General features: G+C 42.1%; 1 protein-coding gene across 3 annotated transcripts in view; it reads left to right on the top strand.

The window, feature by feature from the left end:
• Positions 1–19,378, top strand: part of LOC128309914 (uncharacterized) — a 31,391-nt gene that overhangs the window by 2,024 nt on the left and 9,989 nt on the right. For all 3 annotated transcript variants that reach the window (XM_053046415.1, XM_053046414.1, XM_053046416.1), the window contains exon 2: positions 344–774. The gene's annotated coding sequence lies outside the window, so the exon portion shown is untranslated. The remainder of the gene's footprint in view (positions 1–343; positions 775–19,378) is intronic.

The raw sequence follows: 19,378 nt of genomic DNA, 5'->3' as shown, positions 1-19,378 counted from the left end.
TCTTGATGGTTGTATCATGGACTCTCCCTAGCAACTAGACAGGATGGATAGTTGTATGCTGCACTGATCAAATAAATTAAAACTTAACTTTCCTTGGTCACTCTTGCAGTCAGATCGATTTGAAGCGCATCGAGCAATAGGTTACCATAGCTACTACCATCGTTACATCACGATGCATCGCGTTGGCTAAATAGTGCACCACTCACGGAGCTGCGGAGAGTATTCGCATTCTCTCTGGGAAAACTCTTTTAACTATTACCCACCCAACCACCCACCCGAATGGTGCGCCATTCGCAGTAGTAGGCTATGTGGTTGAAGATTCACCCTTGTTGTTTGTTCACAGTTCTTGCGCTAACCTGCCGGAAGGTGGTCACACACCAACCCTTAGAAGTCGCCGTCGTCGTCATCGTCGATTGCAACTATTGTTCAAAGTGAAAAGTCCGAAAAGTGCCACCAGTGTTTTGTGCGTTGTGTTTTCGCTATTGTTGCGTGTGCAGATGTGAAATTAATAGTGGTATCATCGCAAGATAACAACTTCTTAACCCGTTCTGCTTTGCATCTAATCTGAACGGATTCTTCGGAGCCAAAGAACTCATATTCGGCCGTTTCGCGAACCTTAGCGTGTGCGAGTCAACGCTTCAGGTCGACGTTAAATTTCGCTTCAAATTTACCCACGGGTCCGGACGGTTCCTGCTACACCCAATTCCAACACCAGTCAAGGATGTGCCAGTTCAGAGTTTTCTAGCATCGTTCAACAGCGAAAGTCAAGTCAGAGTAAGTATGGCACGATTAGTGGTATTATTTCATTTTAGCTCTTGATCACAATAAGATGCACTAACTTCACCGGTCGGAAGAGGACTTTAAACTAAAAAAAGGAAGAGATGTATGAATGCGGAAGTACAGCTGAAGTCAAAGTCATTTCTACGAAGATATTGTACGCACACCACACACTTGCAAAGCGCTAGAGCTTCGTCATTCGTTGTGTGCATTGTGATTGCACTCCGTATGCGGTTTGCTTGGTACTGCTGCACTTAGATAAGAGAATAACAGGTTCCCCGGGTCCGCCACCCATCGGAGAATGACGCCCATGCAAGAACTTGGCGAGCAACTTGCATAATCCATCAACCCTCCCTGATCTCAACCGGTTCAGTTTAGAATGTAGCCAAGTGGTAGCTTTCATGTGCGGTAGCTTCTAGCTCGCTGCATGGTGCAGTAATAACACCGTCAACACAAAAACCAGTTACAACACAACTTCTTGGGGTGCACGACCTTGCCAAGTTGGTCGAAGTCTAGCAAATGTGAGCGCGCGATTCGATTGCGCATGGATAGTTTTACGATTTGAGGCGCACCATTGCTATACTTCTGTCTGTCCGGGGCACAAGATACCGCAAGACATTGCCGTTCGCGCCCGGAGGCCATGCGAACCACGGAATTGGACGAACTTGACGAACTTCCTTATCGTTGGGTCGGAGTGTTCAATCGCTGGAGGAGGGGTATGGTGTGACGGAACGAAACACCACGCCACAGTCAGCGCCCCTAGAGCTGATGCTCACATGTGTGAGGAGCGTCATGCGTACTGCTTTGTTTTGTGCGGAACCGTTCCCGTTCGCTGTGGATGCAATTTTACTGGGTTTGTTTTGTATTTTTAATTTTGCTTCTGCCTGCTTGTCTTTCAAGCGTTTGCTGTCTGTTGAGTCATCATAATGCTTTACTCGAAACAGTAGAGCTGCTTGTCTCAGCTATCGATTGTTCATTTATGCAAGGGAGTTAGGTTTTTGACGAAATAATAATTGGTGTTTCGTTAATCTCTCTCTCTTCTTGGCGTATCGACCTACTATGTCATGCCTGCCATTTTTGATTTACTAGATTTATTTTACCAGGTAGCCCGTTAGTGACAGTCCTTGCTATGGCGGATTGGTCCGGTACGTTCGTGTGAAGACAGGCGCAGTTACCATCATGCCATCGGGTTAACCCTTTTGTTTTTACTCTTGGTTTCGAAATAAGGACAATTAACCATTGGCTCTAAACCCGTTTTTGGTCTTGGTCTCCTTTCGGGCTTATCTCCTGCTTAGTTCGGCTGTGCCTTAATTTACTATTAGATCATGAGCGACACATCGGAATTTTTATCCACTTACAGCTGAATAAAGCCGCAGAACACTTGGTTCAACACTTCTTGAGTTATTTATGCATAGATGCAGGAAAATAATATTCTCACTGCTGGATATGTGCGGTCATAGTCCAGTCTAGATCCAGATAGGTTTGTTTCTGAACCGTGCAGCACCGCCATCTACTATTTAATACCTTTGTTATACCCGAAGATATTCAATGGTTTTGTGCTGCAGCGTTCGGTTTAAGGAAGGGCTGTGGTTCGAATGTTGTTTCTCGCAGTTCTTCATAGCAAAAAGATAGATTATTTAACATCTCTGTCTTCTTCATTGACACAACAACTTCAAGAGGTCTAAGAGCTTCTGGCTCTTTTGAACTTTATTTATCCGTAGTGGGATAGTCAGTCCTGCGTACGGAGAATTACTTCGGATGGGATTTTGGACCGGTCCTGTCGTGTGAATGTAGGCGCCGCTATCAACACTCCACCAGGCCGCCCCAATATTTATTTACGTGGCTAAAATAAGGCGGCTAGTCATAGCTCTCCTTAGACGACGAACCCAAAATACGTAGATTTCATATATTTACAGAAGTGCTCTACAGGAATTTGGAATTATTACTCTTATTGGTTGTTACTATTACCAAGTGGGGATATTCATATTAGTTAGTTTCAGTTTTCAACTTCAGTTTTTCAGTTCAACTAGTTTTAGTAGTTTCATGGAGGAACTACAAGTTGCTCTTGCATGCATTTGAGGAGGTACATTTGTTACCTCGATCCGCAGTTGTTATTCGGTAAAGTCAACAGTACGCCAATAGGCGAATGGGTTCCAGTTTTGACAAAGTAACGGAGCAGTAGCTTCGTCCAGCGAATATAACACGCTGTATGTCACTGGTTTGCTCTGCGCTGTGTCTCCAAAACTGCCCTCAATATCGGTAAACGTGTTGATTTTTTAGATGAACAACAGTTCCCACCCGTTCGCTCGATGGAGAAACTTAAAATGCAAACCTAATGAAAAAAAAAAATTCAAACTCGTAGTAGTTACAGAGTCCTCTCGAAAAAGCACGTACAATCTGCAGTGCAGCGTCGATCTAGACGGGTTGCATGGGGTTTTTTTTATCGTTCATCGGTTCGATGAAATGTGTGCTACAACGGTACAAAAAGGTATCGAAAGCTACGGACAAAAAATCACACTATGGCAGCAGCTAAAACAACCAACGATTGCTATGTTAGGTTTCGTTTTTTTTTTCGATTTGGAGTTATGTTTTTCTTTTGAGGCAACTGAAGAGGACTGCCCGGTAGCAGCAACATGTTGTTGCGTTGGCCCAAAAACGATCGAGGACATCATCTGTTGGCACGGGTCCAACATGGAAGACCGCAGTTTTGCTCGGGCGATTGCTGTTTCGGCCATGTTTCACTACCCAATGACCTAGCGTCGTTAACCCAGCAAAACATCCCTTCCTGGGTCTGGTTAGGCTTTTGCACATGACCTTGGGTAGACCGTTGAGTTATAGTCTGCTTGTTTTGCCGATGCTGCATAACAATGTACTGTTTGCATTTTCACATATATTCATGAGATTTATAGTTCGCGAATCGCTTTTGTTACATATTGTAGTTGAAGTTAATGTTATTCACACTGTTTTAACAATTTATTTACTATACCATTCAGCCTCATTGCATTGTGTACTGCAGATTTTCAATGGTAATTCCGTACTCACTGTAATACATGCTGGAACGAGGGTAGTTTTCGTCACGTACACATTTGATTAATTATTTCGTAAAAATATGCAACAAAGTAGAAATGACACTTATCATATGGAGGGACCGCATATAAAACACAACGTTTCATATCATTAATTTTTGAAATGTATTCTTTTATGTATGCGGTTCGCACCTGTTTATAAGATTTATCTTGTGGGTGCTGGCGATGCTGGTTTCGGTTTATGGCCACTCGTATGTATACGTGCGTAAAGCAACGATAAGCGGTTTGTAACGAAGATAAACGGATTAAGTTGAGAGCAAATAAAAACACGCACCTCTGACCACGGTAACGAAGCAAAAGCACGATTACAAGTGTAATGAATAAGCAACGGGCGCGTGACACTCAATCTAACGTGTATACAAATCAATTCGTTAGCCATGGGCTAATGATTTGTAAGCTAAGTTAGATGTGTGAAATAAAAAAAACAACGAAGAGGAATAATTTGTCACGTGAGTGGGTAGTACATCGGGCTTATTCTGCCATTTTTCAACACCAAAAACTATTCTTGTGGTTTACATGTTGTGACTCACTAGGAAGCACCTCTCACACGATTCTCTATATAGCATGCCGTTGTTGAAGAATTTAAAATTAATTAGCAATTAATTAGAGTTGAAAAAATGTGTAAAATTAAGAAAATAAATTTACGTACAAATTGCATGTCCTGATTGTGCGTTATAATGCCCTCAACTTGACGTCCCGAACTTTTAGAACATGGTTTTGAGATAATAGTGTTTAAAGTAATCGTTGCGACAATGCTTCACTTTTGGACCGGAAACTTGAGACACTTCGACACTCATGGAGTTAAGACAGACAGAAAACACATTTTTATTACTTCCGCTCTACGCGTTTATTTTCTTTAAAAATGCTTGTTTTACATTAAAAGCTTCATAACACATCCTTTCTTTTCGATGCATTATTATTTACATTAATAAAGCAAAACGGGATACCACCGGATACCATTCCGGATTTTTTTGTTTTGCACTGAGAGCCGAGCCTCCTGGCATGTCATCGGATTGCGGATTGTTCCCATTGTGAGCAAGCTTTATGCCCTGCTAAATGGAACAGCAATCGGTATGGGAATCTTCCGGTACGATAATACTGTGTCGCGTGGTAACCATGAAATCGGAATCTTTGTGCCATTTTTCCATGTTTCCTGCACACTCTGGCAGGTGTAAATATCATCACCAACGTTCCACAGCCTTGCCATAGAAGCCAATTTGAAGACGGAAAACGGATGTTGTTACTAGCGCCTGTCATCCAGCGGTATTTTAGGTTGCGTTTGATAAAGCGATCTCTCACAGGATAATTTCACATGATAATGGTATAAATAGGGCTTGCTGGTTGCATGATGACGCCTAACAATCATAACGCGTTGAGTGAGACTGTGCACTCCAGCACTGTTGGGAAAAACAGCCGGAAATGTTTCGATCGGAAAATTCTAAAATGCCGTAAATATGGGAGTTTGCAGATGCGAATGCCACGAATGTGGAATCGACGATCGTTCGGATGGGGAATGATTGTATAAAAGAGTTATGCTGTCTGATTTCGAATCAACTAACAAAAACTTCTTATTGTATGCAACTTAATAATAATAAGTTGTCGTGACCTAAACTAATCAAAATACAGTCCGATTATTTTTGCGATTTTTGTGGTATGAATAAATTTCTATTATTATTATTTCGGTAGTTTAAAATTAATAATTATTGTATCAGCTGGTATTTGTTTTTAAACATTTTTGCAGTGTTGAAAGGGACTAGTATATACAAGTTTGCATTCTCTGGTTCATGGTTCATTAATTACGAAAGTTAAAACAAAACATCATCAAACCAAATAGAAACGAAATATGCAAATACACATTTGTAACGCTTTTGCACGTGTGGTCACCATGGCTTTTTCGTTATGAGTTTCGTTGGTAGCGTTACCATATGGTGTTAATGTCATCATAACACTCAGCAAATAGTGTGACCACTCGTTTGGATAATGAAACCCCCCCAAACAATGCCCTCTCGCAACGCTTCGTTAGATGCAGCGGTAGCGCGTTTTCGTGTATTGATTTTTTATTTATTTTGGCTTTTCGCCACTTCGCGTGAAGTTCCAGGTTCCCCTCCGGTTTGTTTCGATTGTCCCGGGCCACCCCTGACCCGGGCAACGATATCTTCCATTTTCGAGGGTGCGTTATTTGCTTGTTGTGGTTGACTTAATTTATTACATTTATGGCACTATATTGTTACCGGAGTGTGGCCATTTGCAAAACGGGACAGAACATAAATTATGATCACTTTGAGTCTATAAATGTGGTTGCGGTCGAAACTGCTGCCAAGCTCGGGCTCTACTTTTTATTCGGGTCATCTTTAGACTGCATAAATGTTTCATCCTGTTTGGTTTGCTTTTACAGTCGTTATGTGAAAAAAGCATGTTACACATAATCTTTTTGAAAGAATTTAAAATAATAAAAGGTATATTAATGGATGTTTCAATCTGTTTATTTAAGTAATCAGATTTATTTATTTTCTATTGTGCATTATTTTCGCTCGGCTGCAAAATGTCCGGACTAATTACAAAACTTTTTCGGGCAATTATGGTTTTTCGTTCTTTTTCATTGTTGCTTTTGTCGTGATCCTTCCCTTCGTAGCCATTATTGTTCACGAGCGAGTTTGATGATGGCTTTTCGCAGCGGATTGACTTTCTCGTAGCCGCCCGACAATAGTTGTCCAACAGTGTGTGGCGTGCCATGTCTATCCATGCCATTGCCGCGCCTATTAGTCTCGATCGCTTTCACTCACGTCGGCTCAGCAGCGTCGAACAAAAGCCATTTTCGCGAACCATCAATCTTTCTCCGGTGCTGGAATCGCTCGCCAGCGGTAAACGCGTAATAGTGTTTTCTGTTCATCTTTTTTTTCTGCCGCTATTGTATCTATTAAAATCGTATCGCACTGGAGCCTGGGCAGGCTGGCGTCACCTTTACTGTGAGGAAATCGTCTTGCCATCGTTTGGCGCCAGCAATGAATGTGTTTATCGACGTCGCCGTCGGCTTCTCTCCGTGGTGCTGTCGTCACGACCGCATGTTGTGGCAAACGTTGAATAGTGCGTTCGTTTAAGGTTAAGAAATCGCTACCAAGTGAAACAGTGTGGTGCGATAAAATCAAATGCATGGTATATACACAAAACCTTTTTTATATTAGCCCTTTAATGGGGAAAAAATTAAATTTTTAGAAACTACACAATTTTTTACGTTTTTATTTCGTGATGATAGGTCTGACCTTATTCCTATTGCATTATATTTTTCCTGATGTAATTTCGAAAACAATTTGTATACTTTGTAAATTTATTTTATAGACGTTCATATAGACGATATTTGTTCAAACACGTTTGTCGCTTATTACAAACATTTTTGTTCTATATTGTACTATTTTGTACTATATTTAAACACTTTATAATTCAAGATTTTGATTCCCTTCGGCTGAATATGCAAGTCTTAAACATTAATCCACAAAACATTAAACCACTACTCAAAAGTGTTATTGAAAACCCTTATGCAATGCCGATTGTAATGGACGATAATCGGTAAAGATCTCAGATAAGCTCGGGTGATAGTGTAATCGGTTTGATGAATGTTTACTGATAAAATCATCAAAGACGTAAGTAGTGTTTGAATTTAGGGTTTGCCTGAAGCTTATCTTTAATGTGCTAACAGCAGAATTTCAGGCTAGAATAATAGTAAATTGTAGTGTTGTGTCAACTTAATCTTTAACTTAATTTTCTTAATTAATTAACTTAATTAACTTAAATTCGACTTAATTTTATTACATAATCGGTCTTCCGATCGGACTGGTTTTCCGCGGCCCTGTCTTGTCGCGCCTCTATCAATACACCACCGGACCCGCGCCATGTTCTTTATATGAATCTTGCGAGAAGAGTCATTCATATTAATCTGCATTGAAGAATCGATCACGATCATGAATAGACTTTCAAAATATTTTTGAATCCTATAGAAAAATTGATAAATCCTCAAATATTTATGAATTGGCTTTAAAACATTATTGATATTGATAGTTGATTTGAATCAGATTCACCCAACACTAATAATGTGTGTTGTACACAATTTTGTAAGTCAGTCGGTTTCGCTTTATCAAGAATTAGCTATCCTTCGATGTGGATATATTTTTGATTGTTATAGAAATTTAGGTAAATATTTCGAATTTGGTTTATAAAATTTGTCGTTTAACATTTAATCAGCAGGCGAAAATCGCGAAGGTGTCGTAGCGTCTGTATGGTAAATAAGTAAAGTAGTAGAGGCACAAATACAACAATTAAATTTAAAAAATCCTGCCTATTCTGATTAGAATTAGAATTCCTATGCAGCAAACTAGAAACGCTTATAGGAAGATACCTATTTTTGTGTGCCCTACCAGGCGGCTCCATTGATTGGTTGATAGTTGATGCCTTCAGTTGAATGGCACAGCGGAAGGACGCGCAACCCAGCGCTTCAAGGCACGTGCTAGGTTAAGGGTAAGGATATTTCGTTGCTCCCGTCAAACGATCATTTGTCTCTGGCACCCTTCGCCCCGGTTCCAGAACAGGCCCGATGGAGGCGCATGATGGGTTTCACGAACGTTCCGTGCTCGAGACAATATAGGTTCAAGGTTTTGTGAGACGGGTTTTGATTTTTTCCTTCCACCGCTTTCTTAAACACCTTGCAACTTCTCGTGTCCTTTCCCTGCCACCACGGTGGTACACGTGTATGCACGAAAACATAGGTTCACAGTGTACAAGCGTGTGTTATTAGTGTATGCCTCTCGGACAACCATTCCTTTAACGGTTGAACCGTTGAAGGGAAGTGAAAGCAAGGAAAACCGTTTGAACATCCGTAGCATGTTTGGTATGCATGTTTGTGGGTATTATAAATACATTAAGCACTAACCGAGGCGCAAGTTATGGGACGAACAGGCTGGGGCTGGGCCTTCTTGGGTTCTTGCACGTGTATCAATCGATGCCAGTTGGAAAGCGAAGGGACAAAGAGACCCGTGTTTTGAAGGCTGTTATGCAATAAACTGGGTGAATCTATAAATCGTAAGCACCGGCTAGCTGTACCATAAATTGTATTAAACATTGATTTAATGGTTGTACTTCAATTTTTGACAGTTTTTCAATACGTTATAAATGTCGGACATAGCAATACGGCGTGGCCGTTCTTGAAGCAATAAAAACAAAATGTCGGACACTATTGTTTGGCAGATAGAGTCTATTTTCCAAGCTTTCATTAGATTTTTGTTAAACTTTCATATAATTTTTGATAGTTCATTATAGTTTTATGAAACATATTTTTATGCTGTAGTTGATAGTACTATCGACAAGTTTATGAGTCTAAAATAAACAAAATGCCTAATATTACGTCGATTGTGCGGATTATTCAACTTTTTCTTTTACGTAACAGATACACAGTCAGACCGTTAATCTAATTATTAAACAATATAATGTGTTATTATTTACTTTTTTGTATTGCAAATTATTCATGGATAATTTAAAATATTATAATAAAAATTAAACTTAATTCTTGGTTATTTTATATTTATTTAAACATTTTTGAAGTCTATCTTTGATCGGCTTTACAAGACATGAGTTAAAAATTTACATTAGGTTGATAACTCTACCACAGGAAACGTAGTTGTTTTTTTAATAACGCTATATTTTCGTGAAAGCCGAACAAATTTTAAATTATCCTGGATATGGTGGATAGTATAGAGACATCATTGCATCAATAATCATTATTAAATCTCGAAAAACGGAATTTTTGTATTTGTATAAAATATTTGGGGAAGAACTGTTAAATTTGTCAGAAAAGATCATATTTTATTAACATAAAGTGCTCAACCAATCAACATTGATTTAGCGTTCCTTTATGCTAAGGCACAACTCCACACAAAAAAATATACACAAAGCCAGTTGGAAAAGTGCGGAAATGTAAATTCGCTTACCGACATCCAGGAACAAATGTTAAAACCGTGAACATTCCCCTTTATTGATTCATTCGCTCGTGCGGTGCGATCATACGCTGCACTCAAACGTATTCATTCCGTTGAACGTTGCGATCGCGCATTGGTTGGATTGCTCCGGAAGATGATCATCGGGGCTGACGTATTGCGTTCATGCGTCGGTTGAGTGGTCGCTCTGTGGTCTGTGATGAGCGGAGCGGCCGTTGGATCTGTTCCGTTTCGAGCCGGTGAAGCAGTTCAGCTTCCGGCTTCGAAGCTGCCACAACCCGCCGAGCGCTCGGCCGAATCGGTCAGACAAAAACCCCCATTGTGCGGCCGTTCAACACAATGAATCGGAGCAACTAGTGCACGCGAACTGCAAACAGAAGACCGGATCGTCTAAAACCAGGTGGTTGTGTTTGTGTTTCGATTAGACCGCGCGAGATGCTGTCCGTTCTGTTGTGCTTTGTTCAGTGGCACGGTTTGCGTTTCCCGGCCCCTTGTTCCGCACCAGATCCATCGCAACCGCGAGTGTGCTGCTGTTGAGATCGGAAGACGGACCGACACGGCGCGGGGCCCTGGCGTGTGCAAGCTTTGGACGCTGGTGAATTGGGCAGGTGGCCGCGAGTGTTACATTTTGGGGGAGAGGGTTTTGTTTTTGTTTATAATTACCCAATCGATTACCGTTGGCGTTGTCGGGCGTTGTGGGCAAGTGTTCAGTGTGGCAGCACCCCCCAAGCCGAAAACGTTTGTGTGCACCAGCTTGACGGGGAGGTGTTTGGCCTTTGAGTTTGTCTTTTTTGTGTGCTTTTTGTGTGAGTGTTTGTGCGTTTTTTTGGCTCTCTTTGTGGCAGTGGCAGTGCGAAAAAAAGGGTACGATATTTTTACAGAACCAAAACAAACCACCTTCAGCACGCACGCGCGCGTCACAGCAGTTGTGGATGGTTTCTGTTTTGGCTTAATGTTCGTTCCGTTCGTGACCTTTGCAGAAGACGCTACTTCGGCATTTCGCGAGATATCCCCAGCAAGACCCCCTTCGTTCTTGTGACACGCTTGTCCAAAAGCTGCTGTGGAGAGGTGAATTTTGCGCCGTTGTGATGGGCCTTCCAAACATGTGATCGAAGCGGTCGGTGTTCGTAGCAAGCAACCGAAAGGCGCGTAAGATTTGCATACGTTTCAAGTGCATCTACACCTACCAGCAAGCGGTTCGGCCACGCCGACAGTAGAATAGTTGTCGCCGAGAGCTGGCCGCGTTTGCACTCTTCCTTTCTCGCCGACAACTTTCACCACCGAACGCTCAAGATAACGATAGATGATAAGGTGATGATAGGTGGTGCCCGCACGAAGACGACGCGGTTGATGTTGAGAGGGTAGCACTGGGCAGAGCAGCCCCGCAAAGTGGCCTACGTCAACAGGCAAACGGCTGCTAGTGAAACGGATGGCCGAAGAACGCGCCAGCGCGTAATCGGTGAGGTTAACTGGTCAGCGCCGAAGCCAAACGTCACTCAAAGCCGGCTTCTGGAAGTGTCCGATTCTGTGTGCGGTGGCATCATTATCAGTGTAGGATGATCTAAATATGTGAAGCTAACCGATCGTTCCGGTACGCGTACCCCGCGGCTCTCTCTCTCGATCGAGCGTTACGGAACAGTTTTGAAAGGCTTCGCGCCGTGCATTCCGTTGCCGCGTGGTGTGATTTGGAGCGGTGTGATTGCCATTGATGAATCAACTAATGAAGGTGGTTTTTCTGTGTTTGCAAAAAATTTAGCACATAAAAGACGCAACCCCGGGGTTGGTGTAGGATAGTGAATTGTTGTGTGTTGGGTGTTCCTCAACGGTGGGCAGTGATGGTGCAGCTGATCATGGTAATACATACAGCATGATAGGCAAATGCCTAAAATTATGCCTTACTATATAAGGGTTTCATTGAGCTTAACAGTGGAAAACTGATGAAGGTCAATCATAAGTGATTATATTTATATCGTTTATTCAATAATTTAATAAGTGTGCTGCAACTTCTTGAAAGTTTTCGCTATTTTACATAAAACATTGCTCTTTTGCAATATATAATCTTCTCGTCTCTCAACATGAACGACCCAGAAGCGTTAAAAACGAACAAATGAATCAATTTATACTTTCGCTTCAGCTGTCATAAAAAAAAAGAAATTTATAAATATTACAGCGATGTCCAAGATATAATATGATGGTAATCAAAACGAGTAAAGCAAGCTGACCATTTGATCCATTGTACCCGTGAGCACTGTTTGTTTTGCAATCTATCGCAATAAAGACGATTTCTCAGTGAAATGTACCGTCCTTCAAGCATTTATTACGCCTGACTAATTGTTGTGCAAATAAAAGTAAATATATATATATATATACTACCGATGCTGCTCTTGTCAGCGTTTGTCATGCGGATACCAGCAGAAATGAATCTAGAAATAACGAGCGAGGAAGAAGAAAAAGAATGCAGATCGTTGCATATTACTACCATCAAGTAGAAAAGGTATAAACCACCCGATAATGGTTCCAGGAAATATTTCCATAAAGTTATGAATAGTTGCTCGATAAAATGGTGACAGAAAGAAGGTAAAAGGATACTTTCCCCTGCGATGCGAAGAAAATCTATTATGCATACAATATTCGTACACCTCGCTTTGTTTTCTTCCCATTGTTGCACTGAATATTAACTTCAGTCAATGAGGTATAAGTACATGGTGAAACGTTAGACGTCGAAGAAGACAAATTCAAAAGAAGGTAACTTAATATGTCTGATGTTAACGACGCCACATAAAAATGCATTCGTGTTAACGTGACATTTGATTATATTCTTAGACAGAGAGTGAGATCACAGTAAAGAAAGGTGAAATCTCTGAAAAATGATATATATTTATGTGTTGTTGCTTTATTGAATCCTAAAAGCAGGCTAACTTAGGCTTAACATCTTGGATAATGCGTAGCTAACCGTTAATACAACTGTTGATTTGTGGAATATTGGATCGATTTTTTTGTAACGGAAATCGTGAGAAGTTGTTACTGACGGGAAGCTGTAATATGGAAGTTGTAATCCGTAACTATATTATGCAATTGATACTAGTCAATCTTCAATCGTTGATTAATGGAGCACACCACCACCGTCTGTAGCTGCAAACGTTTTTTTATCAACACTCCGCTCAAAGGGGCCTTCTTCCTCGATGGTGCGCCCGGTACTGTTTTAATTTGTCACCGAGGAAACGATTTTTCCACCTAATTACACTTTAATTTTGTGTCGCCAGCAAAAGGCAATCTCGAGGATGAAACATTGCTATCAGCGTAACTACAGCCACCGTTCTCTCTGACGCGCTGACCTACATTGCTACACGATCTTACCACCGCATGCGATGGTTGGAATGGTCCAGAAGGAGAACTGTGTCACAAGACTCCGTGGTGGTGCGGAAGCGAACTAGAACCCACAATTCCATTGATGTCATACAGCGACGGTGAATGGTGGACTGGTTTTAGGTGTAATTTCTTATCATCCTGCAAAGGAAATGCACTTGCCATTTTGGTGCATTTTTGCTGATAATTGCGAACAGATCATTATGTTTGATGGGCGTGTCCATGTACTAGCGAAACATTACAACTGTGACGATAAATCATTTCTATATACGTTATTTGATAATTATTTTCAATAATTAATTAAATTTTTATTTCAGTGAAAAACAATAAAACGCATCTAGATGGTTAAAATTTATTTATTTTTTAATTATAACAATGCGTATTTAAGTAGTAAAGTTTGTTAAACAGTGTCGTTTTTTTGTCCCACTTGATCATGAAATTTCAAATGTCATTGCACATTTGTTTACGCTTTACATAGTTGGCCAGCTCGCCTGAACTTGGCCACACTTGTGTTTACTCAAATTCGTCTCCATATTTTAGCAATTACTCATACTCTGTTTATTTTTTTGTTTGGTTTGTTTGAAAACATCGCACTTGGTAAGCATTTTTTTTCGTAGAGCATACTTTTTGATGGATTTACATCTCACAACAATGTACGATCGGTGGATTATAGCGATACAGTGTATTGTTTACATGAAGCTGTGTATTCTTTGTGTTCTGGATAGATAGCTGCCTTTTATCTTTATGGAGTGGCGTGCAACAATTTGAATCAAACGACCGGAAATGGATGTACAATTTAAACACTTTATGCTAGTGGCCACTCGTCGAGGATCTCGAGGAAATTGCGCAGACATACGTTAATACGTTAGTTAGCAAACCACCTGCGTGATGGATGGTACATTTCTTTCCCGGAATTACTTACATAAATTCAACAGAAAAATGGTAAAATATTAACAGGGAAAATGGCTTTCTGGATGGATCGTTAAATATGGTCAGGAACCGACAAGAAGAGCTGCAGTACTTCCGGACTCGGCTAAGGTACTGTTTCAAAGAAATTGCAAAGAACAAACTGTGCAATTTTAAAAGAAGCCAATCAGTGGTGAAACAACGATACCGGGGGGGTATGGGGAACAAATAACTTTACTTTAGAATTCCGCAATTCAACGAGTTGCTGCACCACGGGTTTTCGCAGGCCACGACGGTCGCGTTCATAATGTATGTGGTTATCCTTCCGGAAACTATCTTTTCCGCCGATTGGTAAAACAAACATTTCGGTAGTGTAGTGTGAAACCTTTCTCTGGCCGTCGTTTGTAGAGAAGGGTTCGTAAAACTGTAGGTCGTTTCGAGAAGATTCTCGGCTCACCGTACGGATGCAATCTTGCCAGCAGTCCGTAAGCTGCTCATTTTGCATAATTTAAATTTGAGAACATTTGCACTGGAGGTAGCATGTGCACATCTTACCGGAGGAGGAAGATACGTTCTTACCACTTTGCCGTTTCGGTTCAATTCCCGGTGGAGGAGGCGGAAACCGTGTACCGCGCGGCTAACTATGCAAGATGCAACCGGAAGCAACTTTCCGTACCGCGCGATCTAGGTCAATGGGCTTATCCATCCGCTTCTTACTTTTTGGTAGTGGCATTAGCTGCCTTGCATTGTATGCAGGTGCAAATCTGGAGGTGAGATTGTTCATTTTGTTTGTTGTCTTTTTTGCTGCACAGAAGGCATCGAAGTAAAATTAGAATGTCTAAAGGAAGATAAATGCACATAACTACACTCCTCACAATGGGTACCGTGCATCGAACAGATGTGTGTCCTTGCCGTGATTTCCGGCAGGACTTTCGGGACAGTAAAGGGACTCCTGCCGTCGATGGGTGTAGCGGCACTGGCGGTGATGCTATTTTTAGTCGCCATGCTGCAAGCGTTGCCGTACCGAAAGTACGCCATTAGCTCTGTGTCATGCTCCGTCAACGGGCCGTGTGACCTCTGGATCAGCCCCATACCATTAAGGATAGTGCTTCAGGCCGAGACAGTCTCAGAAGCGAATCCCACTGCCCAGTAATCAAAAGGAAAACTTTCCACAAATCCAATTCCGTTCCAATCATGTTCGTGCTTTGCTCTAATGCATTGGAGGACTGTTTAATGATGTTTGATCGTTAGGTGGCTCAGAATCAATAACCAATGCGCCCCGGGGGCTGAGATACCGGGCGGTTCCAATTTTATCGATAAATTCTATCGCCCGTTCATTGTTTTCTCGTTTTTCTTTGCCGAAGGGACGACACACATAGTATGCGCCCTCCCGCAAAAAGGGATATCAACCTCGGGCTGTTTGCCAACATTCGGTACCACTCACTTATACGTCACTAGGTGGCACTGTGTTGGGGCTAACAGATACGCAGCAAGGAAACATTCTCGAACAGTAATTTGGTTCGCTCTTGCCCTTTCTTAACGCTGGCACAGATCGTGTTGGTAGTTGATGAATTGTGACAATCATCGAACCCGAATGTAAGGATGCGAATTGACGCTTGAATGTATATTCTCCACACTGCCAGGCAAAGAAGATACTTTAGATGCCTTAAGCTTCGATTAGATTAGCGTTGGTTGGAAGTAATTATCTTATCATGGTATTGTTCTACTAAATACTTCACTCGATCAAGATTGTTCCAGTTTAAAATATATGTCTGAGCATATCAAGTACACCACTTAACACCTTAACTTAATTACAACGTAATTCCGGGTTCATTTTATTATCGAAAGAGATAAGGTTAGAGTGATAGTGAGATAGTGTAATTAGTAACGTATTTTATATATTTTTGTCTTTTTAGTGTCACAAAACCGTTTGCACTGTTTCTTGTGTTCGAATAGCTCCTGAGGAATATCTTCTGCTGATGAACGACTTACCGTCAACATACGTTTATTAGTAAGGCATTATAAGATATTCGAATATGCCGATAAGTACCATCCAGTAATTCAGTGGATATCTCAAACCTCAAGCAGCAGTTAGTATAGCGTATGGAGAGTATTCCAGTGGAGTTTGGAACTCAGCCCTCGGCCATGTTGTTGTTGAGCCATGTTTGCTGTCGCATGGAACCATTGCGACATATTCTTTCTTTTAAGTCATTACAAATGTACGCCTCAACAGAAACACTTATTACAATCAGTGTTGCCGCCATCGCTGATCAGCTGATCGGTGCGCTGCATTGCCGACAGACGATGGGACGTAGACAAACAGATGACATTATCGGCGCTCTGTCACATTCGCTCACGTACTGGTCTCCGTGCGGTGCATTTATGGAAAGTACAGCAAACAGATCGAAGGTTAAATATTCATCAACAAACCGGTGTGCTTCGGTTGGTTCGTTCTAGTGTGAACCGCCAAAGATGGTACGCAGAGTATGATGGGATTAGAACCCTCGAGGCGCTCGTAGTTTGTGGTAAACTGTGGAAAAAAAGCACCGTAGAAGTTTCAATAGCGTCGTATAACCAGCCATCACCCTATCAGTACACACATCGCGAACAGCACACTGCATCACTGCACGAACCATCCCCGTTGGCCGTTTGCAATATTGCGTCACATGAATTATGCAGCGGTGTTTGTCGCACCGTTTACAACCGGCTGATTGGTGTATGTTGAAATTTTCCGACAAAAATCATCCGATGCGGTGGTGTCGTCGACCATTGCCGTTGATGATCTGCGTTGTATAAAAGGCATACGGTGTGTGCGCGCATGGGAGCCAACAAGGGAGAACAACATTCGCACAAGTGAAAGCCCCCGAATGTGTGAAAATCGACCGGAAAATGGGTACCGCAGCAGCAGAGGAGCCGGACAGAGCCGCCGAAGTGTGTAATGTGCACGTTTTTGTGATGGGAGTATTTTTAAAATTTATTATTTGCCGGTACACGAAAAAGATGCTCACGTTTGCGAAGATTTGTGTGTTAGCGACGGAACACACACGGACGGACGGCACCTGTTTCGTTGGTTGGCGATGACACCTCTATGGGACAAACGCCTTTGCTTTTTGATTGTTATTTTTACCTTATTTTTCTGCAATTTGTGTTTTTTTCTCGCTTGTAGATGCCAGATGGATAGCGTTTTAAACCGTACGATCAACAAAATTCTGTACGGTGTACGGGTGTATGAAAGCAGGGTTCGGTGGGGCCAAGTTCAAGGGCCATTTCGATTACACAGAAGCGTGGGAAAACTAACTTGTGTCCAACAACATTGTAGCGAACGGTAACGCTTGTAGAGAAACCGTTGCGAAACCAATTCAGAAGGAAATCAATTTGATAGTTTTTGGAGTTGCTCTTTAATTACAACAACCTGTATCATTCTTCCCGAACCCCTTCCAAACCAGCTGGTCTAATGATAGATTTGCTCTCGGTTGCTTATCTGTTCCGTACGACCAGCGCAAACCTTTGCGATTTCTTTTTCCACGCCAAGTTTACTCTTCGCGCTCGTCGCGCTGGCCCTGTTCATCGGAAATCATCATCACACTGTGTTCCATGACCACATGGAAACGCACATGGCATGCGTTCGTCGCCCAATCGCACATGTACTGATTGTGAGGCCACCACTATCAGCAAAACCTACCAGCAGACTGTTGTCCAACTTGGAACAGTGTTGAACATTAGACCACCATCGCCATTGGCCTGCGTCAGATTTGCCCGGAGGTGTGCTTCTCGTTGGTTTCCGTACGGCAATGAACGACGATCCAACGCGTAACTGGGCGCTATCGATCCAAAACAACGGTACCGACCAGAAAGCGCAAAGCATGATGTGCAAATCTATCGCCCAAAAGCTCAGCCATGACGTCCATGACCCAAGAACGATTAGGACTACGTCTTGTTTGGACCTCCCGTGTCAATGGTGTTTCGTGACCGTATACACGTGAATCGATTGAAATTAATGAAGGGAGTGAAAGAAAAAGGGAACCGAAAAGGTCATCGACACCCAAAAGCGGTGCGCGGGAATCGAAACGAAATTCGTTATAATAATCATCGTCAAGGTCGCGAAGAAAAAAAGGTCTCTCAAGCACAAATGGTTCGTCTGCTGTGAAAGTCTGCTCGAGGAAAAGATTATTTGGTTTTCAATTTTAAATTTTATGCTCAACTTTATTGATGCTCTATTGCGGCTCATACTGCTCATGCGATCCAATGACAGCAATCGGGATCTGTGCACCCGTCACGTACCGATAAACATCTGATAGTGATAGTGAATAACCGGGGTTAATGTCACTACTACTATCAAACTAACTTCAGCCAGCAGCTTTTCTAGAATCCTCGCTCTGCTCACAAGCAAGTTTGATAGCGTTTTGGTATGGTTTTGTTACCATGGCCATTTGGCTTCCTTGTTGATAAGGAGTTTCGTCGGCTGGTGGGTTAGAGTTGTGGCCGAGACTGGCTGCACAAAAAAAGGTTATTCTTTTAACCTACTGGTACTACTTTTGCGAAGGTGTTGATGATTGGAAATGGACAAGCGATGAAACCCATTATTATTTCTTATCTATGAAACCCAAATATAATTCCTCTGCTACACAATCAATCGATTGAATCTAGCTACGAGCGCCATTGATATGTAGATTCGGAGAGCCTTTGGGGGGACGGTAAAGGTGCTGGTGTAGCGTTTGATGTTGGACGACTCTTATCGCCCATTGGGACACTTCGTGATAATGCATGCGAAAGTGATCAACGCTACACTATGAGCGGTGTATGGCACTGATTTGACATTGAAAGGTGTAACAATTTTCAATTGCTCCACGCTGCTTGTCAAAAATTCATGGTGCACCTGACTGCACTAGACCGGCCTGTACCGTTGGCGCAACGGTTGTACTACCGCCGTTTGCCGATCGGTACATGAATAAAGCGTAGCAACCCCACACGGGCGATGGACACGGTACATCAGTTAATCGCCACCAAACTGCAAAGTGTGCCTGGTTCGCACTTATTCTAATTCAATCTAGGCATCGTGCGCCGTTTGCTCTTCTCGTGGCAAAACAGCCAACCACACGGCTGTCGGAAGCAGCTTTTGTGTTTCAATCTCGTTCAATATTGGTCCCGTTTCTTTTTTCCCTGCTCATGGCTCCTCCTGGTTGCGATTCAAACATTGCATTGGCGGTCGGCCAGCCTGAGTTGGATGTTGTTGTTGTTCTAAAGGTTCCGGCCAAAAGGCCT

Source organism: Anopheles moucheti, chromosome 2 (assembly GCF_943734755.1).
Source record: "Anopheles moucheti chromosome 2, idAnoMoucSN_F20_07, whole genome shotgun sequence".
NCBI lineage: Eukaryota > Metazoa > Arthropoda > Insecta > Diptera > Culicidae > Anopheles > Anopheles moucheti.
This window is presented reverse-complemented; position numbering and strand designations above follow the sequence as displayed.